This window comes from Ascaphus truei, chromosome 2 (genome assembly GCF_040206685.1).
Source record: "Ascaphus truei isolate aAscTru1 chromosome 2, aAscTru1.hap1, whole genome shotgun sequence".
Taxonomy (NCBI): Eukaryota; Metazoa; Chordata; class Amphibia; order Anura; family Ascaphidae; genus Ascaphus; species Ascaphus truei.
In genome coordinates this window covers 472,287,303-472,295,875 of record NC_134484.1, presented here as the reverse complement: position 1 = coordinate 472,295,875, position 8,573 = coordinate 472,287,303, and the positions used below count along the sequence as shown (strand labels likewise).

The 8,573-nt window shown below is 49.5% G+C and overlaps 1 protein-coding gene across 4 annotated transcripts in view; it reads left to right on the top strand.

The window, feature by feature from the left end:
* The first annotated feature begins 3,756 nt into the window (after positions 1-3,756).
* LOC142488349 (uncharacterized) overlaps positions 3,757-8,573 on the top strand; it is an 88,270-nt gene continuing 83,453 nt past the window's right edge. For 2 of the 4 annotated variants that reach the window (XM_075588759.1, XM_075588760.1), the window contains exons 1-2: positions 3,757-4,166; positions 7,321-7,450. The gene's annotated coding sequence lies outside the window, so the exon portion shown is untranslated. The remainder of the gene's footprint in view (positions 4,167-7,320; positions 7,451-8,573) is intronic. The other 2 variants (XM_075588762.1, XM_075588761.1) reach the window with 2 other exon arrangements.

The following is an 8,573-nucleotide window of genomic DNA, read 5'->3' as shown; positions in this document are numbered from 1 at the left end:
ACAACGCTACCCACGCTCCTCGCCTCACCGCTGCTGATCTCACCCTTCCACCCGCTCCCTCACTCTCTCCCCCCCCCCGTCACACCGCTATCCATGCTCCTCGGCGCCGCCACGACCAGTGCACAGGTCTCACCTCTCTCCCCCCCACCCCGGCCACACCGCTACCCACGCTCCTCGGGTGTCGCCGGCACCGCTACCCACGCTTCTTGTGGCCGCCCGCGCACACCGCCTCACCTCTTTCTCCCCTTCTCCCTCTCTCCCCCTCTCTCTCCCAGCCCCCCGCATCTCTCTCCCACCCCCATCTCTCTCTTTCCCCCCATTGCTCTCTCTCCCCTGCTCTAACGCCCCCCATGCACTCTCTCTCTCTCCCGCCCCCCCTGCTCTCTCCCCCCGCCCCTCTGCTCTCTCCCCGCCCCATGCTCTCTCCCCCGCCCCCCTGCTCTCTCTCCCACGCCTCCCTGCGCTCTCTCCCCCGCCGCCTTCCCTCCTCTCTCTCCCCCTTCTCTCCTTTCCCCTCTGTCCCCCTTTCTCTTCTTCCCCCTCTCCTTTCCCTCTCTCTCTCCCTCTCTCCTTTCCTCTCTCTCCCCCTTCTCTCCTTTTCCCTCTATCCCCCTTCTCTCCTTTCCCCTTTCTCCCCCTTCTCTTGACGAGAGCAAGACAAGATAAAACCCATGTCTGACCTGGACCCTCCGTATTTTATAACTGCTTTCAGTAATCAGGCACATGCAATCAACAAATTATACCCCCTTTTGAAAGACATCACAGCAACAAATCCAAAGTTTGTCTTTAAAAAATTACAAACATTGGGTAATATCATTTCTCCAAGTGCAATCAAAACTGATAAAACTCACAATAGGAGAGAGTTCTTTCCAAAACTAACAGGCTGCTATCCTTGTAGTCGATGTAAAATTTGTTCATACATACTTAAATCTAAAACATTTACAGATGCGGAGAGCACCAGGTTACACAATATAACTACCTTTATCAATTGCAACTCAGAATTGTTGTCTATATGCTTATATGCGGTTTGCAATAAGAGGTACATCGGTCTTACCACACAGAATGGGGGGGGGGAGATGAGAGAGGCAGAATGGGGGAGAGAGAGAGACAGAATGGTGAGAGAGAGAGGCAGAATGGGGAGAGAGAGAGGCAGAATGGGGGGAGAGAGAGACAGAATGGGGAGAGAGAGAGAGACAGAATGGGGAGAGAGAGAGACAGAATGGGGAGAGAGAGAGAGACAGAATGGGAGAGAGAGAGAGACAGAATGGGGAAGAGAGAGAGACAGAATGGGGAAGAGAGAGAGAGAGACAGAATGGGAAAGAGAGAGAGGACAGAATGGGGAGAGAGACAGAATGGAGAGAGAGAGAGAGAGAGAGAGAGAGAGAGAGAGAGAGAGAGAGAGAGAGAGAGAGAGAGAGAGAGAGAGAGAGAGAGAGAGAGGAGAGAGAGAGAGAGAGGAGAGAGAGAGAGAGAGAGAGAGAGAATATGGGGGAGAGAGAGAGACAGAGAATATGGGGGAGAGAGAGAATATGGGGGAGAGAGAGAATATGGGGGAGAAAAAGATACACACACAGAATGGGGGAGGGGGGGAGACACAGACACAGAGAGAGAGAATGGGGGGAGAGAGAGACACACACACAGAATGGGGGGGAGACACATACAGAGAGAATGGGGGGAGAGAGAGAGACACACACACACACACACACACAGAATGGGAGAGAGAGAGAGACACACACACAGAATGGGGGGAGAGAGACACACACAGAATGGGGGAGAGAGGGACACACACACACAGATAATGGGGGGGGGGGGAGAGAGAGAGACACACACACACACACACACACAGAATGGAGGAGAGAGAGAGACACACACACACACACAGAGACAGAATGGGGGGGGAGAGAGAGACACACACACAGAGAATGGGGGGAGAGACACACACAAAATGGGGGAGACAGGGACACACACACAGAAAATGGGGGCGAGACACACACACACAGAGAATGGGGGAGACAGGGACACACACAGAGATAATGGGGGAGAGACACACACACACAGAGAGAATGGGGGAGAGAGAGAGACACACACACAGAATGGGGGTAGAGAACGACACACACACACAGAATGGGGGAGAGAGGGATACACACACACAGAAAATGGGGGGAGAGAGAGAGAGACACACACACAGAGAATGGGGGAGAGACACACACACGCAGAGACAGACTGGGGGGGAGAGAGACACACAGAGAATGGGGGAAGAGAGAGACACACACATACAGAGAATGGGGGGGAGAGAGAGACACACACAGAGAATGGGGGGGGGGAGAGACACACACACACAGAATGGGGGGAGGGAGACACACACACAATGGGGGGGGAGAGAGACACTCACACAGTGAATGGGGGAGAGAGACAGACAATGAGGGAGAGAGACACAGAGAATTGGGGAGAGACAGAGAATGGGGGAGACACTGAGAATGGGGGAGAGAGACAGAGAATGGGAAGGGTGGAAAGAGAATGGAGGCATGTGGGGGAAAGAGAATGGAGGCAAGGGGGGAGGGAAAGAGAATGGAGGCATGGGGGGGAAAGAGAATGGAGGCATGTTGGGGAAAGAGAATGGAGGCATGGAGAGGAAAGAGAATAGAGGCATGGGGGGGGGGAAGAGAATGGAGGCATGGGGGGGGAAAGAGAATGGAGGCATGGGGGGGGAAAGAGAATGGAGGCATAGGGGGGGAAGAGAATGGAGGCATGGGGGGTCGTAAGAGAATGGAGGCATGGGGGGGAAAGAGAATGGGGGCATGGGGGGGGAAGAAAATGGAGGCATGGGGGAGAGAGAATGGAGGGAAGGGGGGCTGAGAGAATGGAGGGATGGGGGAGAGAGAATTTGGAGGGTGTGTGTGAGAGAAGGGGTGACAGAGAGGGGTGGAGAGACACATAGGAGAAGGGGCGCAGTTGGTGATATCATGTTTTATTTAAAAAAATTTTTTACTGTGGCCCGGTTTTTACTTTTGTAAATCTGGTCACCCTAATTAGAGAGGGTTGGAGTCCCTCAGAATGTCACAATATAATTATAGGGTTCCTTAACCAAAAAAAGGTTACACACTGGTGTGTGTATCAGCTCCTGTCTGTGTAAATGCAAATTGTGTCTGCACAGAACAAGCAGGGGAGGTGTGAGCACGGACAGAACATCACAGCAAGCAGGGGGGGGGCACAAGAGGGAGGGGGGACACAGCTAGCAGGGGAGGAGGGGAGGGACACCGGAGGGGAGGGACACCGGAGGGGAGGGACACCGGAGGGGAGGGACACGGGAGGAGAGGACACAGCTAGCAGGGGGAGGGGACAAATGAGGGAGGGGAGGACACAGCTAGCAGGGGGAGGGGATATAGCTAGCAGGGGGAGGGGATACAGCTAGCAGGGGGAGGGGGCACAGGAGGAGGGGGAGGGGGCACAGGAGGAGGGGGAGGGGGCACAGGAGGAGGGGGAGGGGGCACAGGAGGAGGGGGAGGGGGCACAGGAGGAGGGGGAGGGGGCACAGGAGGAGGGGGAGGAGGCACAGGAGGGAGGGGAGGACACAGCTAGCAGGGGGAGGGGACACAGGAGGGAGGGGAGGATACAGGAGGGAGGGAATGACACAGCTAGCAGGGGGAGGGAACACAGGAGGGGAGGGAACACAGGAGGGGAGGGAACACAGGAGGGGAGGGAACACAGGAGGGGAGGGAACACAGGAGGGGAGGGAACACAGGAGGGGAGGAGGGGACACAGCTAGCAGGGGGAGGAGTGAGCACAGAGATCACAGCTAGCAGGGAATAACCGGTCTGTCCTCCGGTTTGGAAGTGAGATCCCGGTAAATATGAGGCGTCCCCTCCCCAGGTACAGACAGGGCTGTGTTATCATGCAGGGGAAATGAGCAGCTGCTGAGGGGCTGATAAAGGAGGGGCAGAGGATAAACGGGGCAGTAACCCCCATAAGGGTAGTGGGACTGTCCTCTTCTCCTACACAATAGGAAGCTTCAGACATTCATTAGCTGCTCACATCCCGGCCTCCTGAGACCTGCAGTCTGGGCAAATAGCCACTAATGTACTGGGCAGCAGGGGACTGGGACCAGTGAGGGAGGAATACAGGGTGTAATCACAGGCCGGCAGGACTCACTCACAAGCAGCAACAAGGTAATCATCAGAATATATTAATATATCTACTTAATCCCTATTTATGTTTTCTTTATTTGTATTTATATAATAATAATAATCTGTATTTAATATAGTGCTTTTCCCCTCATTAGCACATAGTATTATTACAGACGCAGCCCCTGTTCAGATAAGCTTACAATCTATGTTTTTGGTGCCTGAGGCACAGGGAGATAAAGTGACTTGCACAAGGTCACAAGGAGCTGACACCAGGAATTGAACCAGGTTCCCCTGATTCAAACTCAGTGTTATTGTTTACATGGTGTCGGTACTGCTGCTTGTTCAGGATTCAGACCCCGGTGAGAGGCAAAATGTCTGTACTTAGTTACATAGTAGATCAGGTTGAAAATATACAAATGTTCAATCTGTGCTAAATTTAGACGACAGTTACTTATCCTATATTTGTATTTACAGTATTTTGATCCAGAGGAAAGCAAACACAAAACCCCAGTGACACATCATCCAATTATTTATTTATAAAATATTTTACCAGGAAGTAATATATTGAGAGTTACCTCTCGTTTTCAAGTATGTCCTGGGCACAGAGTTAAGACAAATAATACATGTTTACAAATACAGTTACATGGTACTGGTTATACATTATATACAAGACATTGCATGCACAGTTAAAGATAATTTATATTATGGGCAATGATGTCTCATAAGATGAAAAATAAATGACTTCCTGGCTAGATAATGGAATATTTCTCCCTGGATCAACATCCTTCCAATATTTGCTTATTTGGTATATCCCTGTACACCTTTCCTTCCTAAAAATACCCAACTTCTTTTTTTGAAGAGATCTGTTGTTTCTGCCACCAGCCCCCACTCTGCACAGTATGTTAGAATTGGATAACAGGCACAGGGGTTCCCCCGGTCAGCCGGTCCTGGGGCACAGTACTGCCTATTGTTAACACCAGCACCCTGAGAGTGATCATTACCACCATTTTGTATCACCTTTGTATATCAAGAGTTCTTGTGTCAGTAAATAAAAAGGAACTTTCTGAGGAGGAAACATTGCAAGGGATGGTTACTCAGATCAGAGGGCAGAAACAGAGGGAAGAAAGCAGAATAGAACAGAAACAGTGGGAAAAACTGTGGAGAAATGTAAATATTTGAAATAATTGCACTGAATATGTGTTCTATTGTTTTATTTGTATTTTTTTCCCTCCCGATGTAAATATGTAATGTTTTGACAGTCTGTTTCTGTATTGTATATGTTGCATGTTTTTCAACAAATAAAATCACAGTACTGCCTATTCAGGGTGACTCTCAGGATCAAAACACACGGCTTCAGTCTAGGCAAACTTAGCCAGACCCTACAGAGGAGACATCACCGTGTACTGATGAGTTAAACCATTGGAGCACTTATGGCTGGACACACATACACAGACAATTCAACACATTGCACATAAAAATAGGCCCCACTGCAGTCCCTCTACTTGTGCTGTTTGGAGGTACTTGCAATAAAGGCCTATGAAAGTCCCCTAATCCAGGGGTGCGTAAACGTTTTCCATGCAAGCTGCGCCCCCATGCCGGCTCCCCCCCTCCGCTAGCGTCGCCCCTCATTACCTCCGGCGTTCTTATGTTACATGACCCCAAGGCGCCAGTTGACGCCACGTTGCCATGGCGATGCATTGCCAGAAGCCGTCTGAGCCAAGGTAAGGGAAGTTACAGAGGCCTTCGCCGTTCCCCCGGCATTTCAATGTTTTCAGGAAGAGTGCGGGGCCTCTGTAAGCGCCGCCCCACAGTTTGCGCACTCCTGCCCTAATCCAGGGGTGCGCAAAATGGAGGGTGGGAGATTTTTCTGGAGGGCGCGGTTGTTGCAGAGGTCAAGCGCTAGTCCCCAAAGCATTTAAATTAAGTGCCGGGGGATCGCGTGAGGCCCCTGCAACTTCACTTACCGGGGTTCGGAAGCTTGGTGTGACGCATCGCCATGGCAACGTAGCGTCAAATGACGCTGGCAAAAGAGGTAAGGGGAGAGCAGGCAGGGGGGCACAGCTTCAAAAGTTTGCGCACCCCTGCTCCTAATCAATGCACTTTAGCACACACCTGGTCTTAGAGGAACTAAAACCTACAGGGATTTCTCGTAGTGACATTACCCTATTTCCTCGATTCTAAGACGCACCTATTTTCCGATTTTCACATGTCTGAAATCGGGGGGTGTCTTAGAATCGATGTATTCAAAACATACAAAATAAAAAGTGTCCACAGTACTAACCCCCTCTTTTCACTTACCATGTTTCAGGAGAGGTCCCATGTCAGCGGAAGATGAAGCGGGCGGTGGCAGGAGAGGTCCCACGTCTGCAGATTGTTGAAGATGGACAGCGGGCGTGACTGCGGCAGCAGCAGGGCAGGTCCCAAGTCTGCAGGTGAATAAAGATAAGAAGACAGCAGGCGTGCGGTGGCAGCAGGAGATCATAATAGCAGGAGCAGAGCGGCATAGGGGAACGGCTGGGGATGAGCGCACTGTAACACCAGAAGTCAGACACTGGTCAACTTCCGGCGTTGCAGTGTGCACCTCCCAAGCCGTTCCCCTATGCCGCTCTGCTCTCCTGCTATTATGATCTCCTGCCGCCACCTCCACCGCCCGCCCGCTGTCTTCTTATCTTCATTCACCTGCAGACTTGGGACCTGTTCTTCCGCTGCAAACCTGCCCACTGTCCCTCTTCAACCATCTGCAGACGTGGGACCTCTCCTGCCGCCGCCGCCCGCTTCGTCCCCCGCTGACTTGGGACCTTTCCTGAAACATGGTAAGTAAAAAATAATTTTCCTTGATTTGTAAGAGCCAAATCGATGGTGCATCTTACAATCGATGGCGTCTTAGAATCGAGGAAATACATTATACACCGCCTCTTCCGCATTTTATACCCTTCTACATACCTTGGCTGGAACACTCTTGCTCAACGGACGGATCCATGGCTGCTCCACTTCTGACGGCATCTTCATAGTGAGTACTCGCGTAGTGCCCAGGCTCCTGGTCTCTGTGTGACACAGGTTTAGTGGGGGTTAAGGGATATCGGAGTTTGTGGTTTGTTCGGTGACTCACCTCACAGTGAGCGCTCCGATATTCTGATCCCTTCCCACGCCACATTCACCCCAGCATCCTGTTTTCATGTCCGCATTATTATATCAGGCTCTGGAAATCAGTCAAGCCTTCTCCACGCGGCCTGCGACAAGCAGTGTGGCTGACGGAGAGAGAGGACACTAAGAAGAACCAGCGTTCCCCTGCAACTCCACCCAGTTCTACCTGCGTCTCTGTCTGTGTAAGTGCTTTACTTTCCCCTTCCTTCCTTCCTTCCTTCCTTTTTATTTTTTATTGTATTGCATTATTTTTGCTTTTTCTTTTTTCCACACATTGGTTGCTTGCAGCACCATAACTGCAGTATAATCCCCATTGATTTACCTTGCTCCTTAAACATGTGAGTGGGAGATTCACCCTCTTTTCACTTCATATCTACCTCTTTTGTCACGGTTTTTGTGTATTGTTGTGTTTATTACACACACACTGGTGATCTTGCTCTTTCTTTTCCTGCTGCATTTCTGTGTTGTTTAAAAACATTTTCTCAGAGCTGCAATTTCACTAGAGGTTTTTAAAAAAAATAATATATATATATATATATATATATATATATATATATATATATATATATATATATATATATATATATATATATATATATCCGGTCACTTTACATTGTATGTGTGTATATTTCACTATTTATATTAATTAGGATCTTCAATTATTTGGTCCCTTATATATTGGTAAAATAAGTAATTAGTTTGCGCTTGTCATTATTTGCTCTTACTCATTATGGACTGCTGCTCCAAAGGGCAGACGCACTGACCATAACACCCTCCTACTGCCTCTGTAAGCTCTCCCTTCTTACCCTTCAGATTGTAACCTCTTCGGGGCAGGGACCCCCATTCCTATTGATACTGTCATGTCTGAAGCGCTTATTATCCTTATGTGTTTTATTATGTCACGTGTATTACTGCTGTGACGCGCTATGTACATAAATGGTGCTATAAAAATATACATACTGTGGCAGGACGCCCTCGCGCCAGGGTCACTAAGACACGTGTTAGGCTTAACTATAGTGGTTTTATTAATCCACAAATATCGCTAAAGAATGGGTACACCGTCCCTTTAAGGCAAAAGAAACAATAAAATGAAATCCTATTCCCTTTTGGGAAACTAACTAAACACTCTGGCCCTTTTTAACTGGGCCACCAGCTAAGCTGGTTACCAGCCCAAAACATTTGCTGCAATACAACAGTCCAAAAAAAATATAACAGTCTTTATGCAAAAGAAAGATATAAAATTCTTATCTGGCGTAGCAGGGGATTCTCTCCCTGAATCTCTGTGTAGCTCCTTCAGCAAGCCTA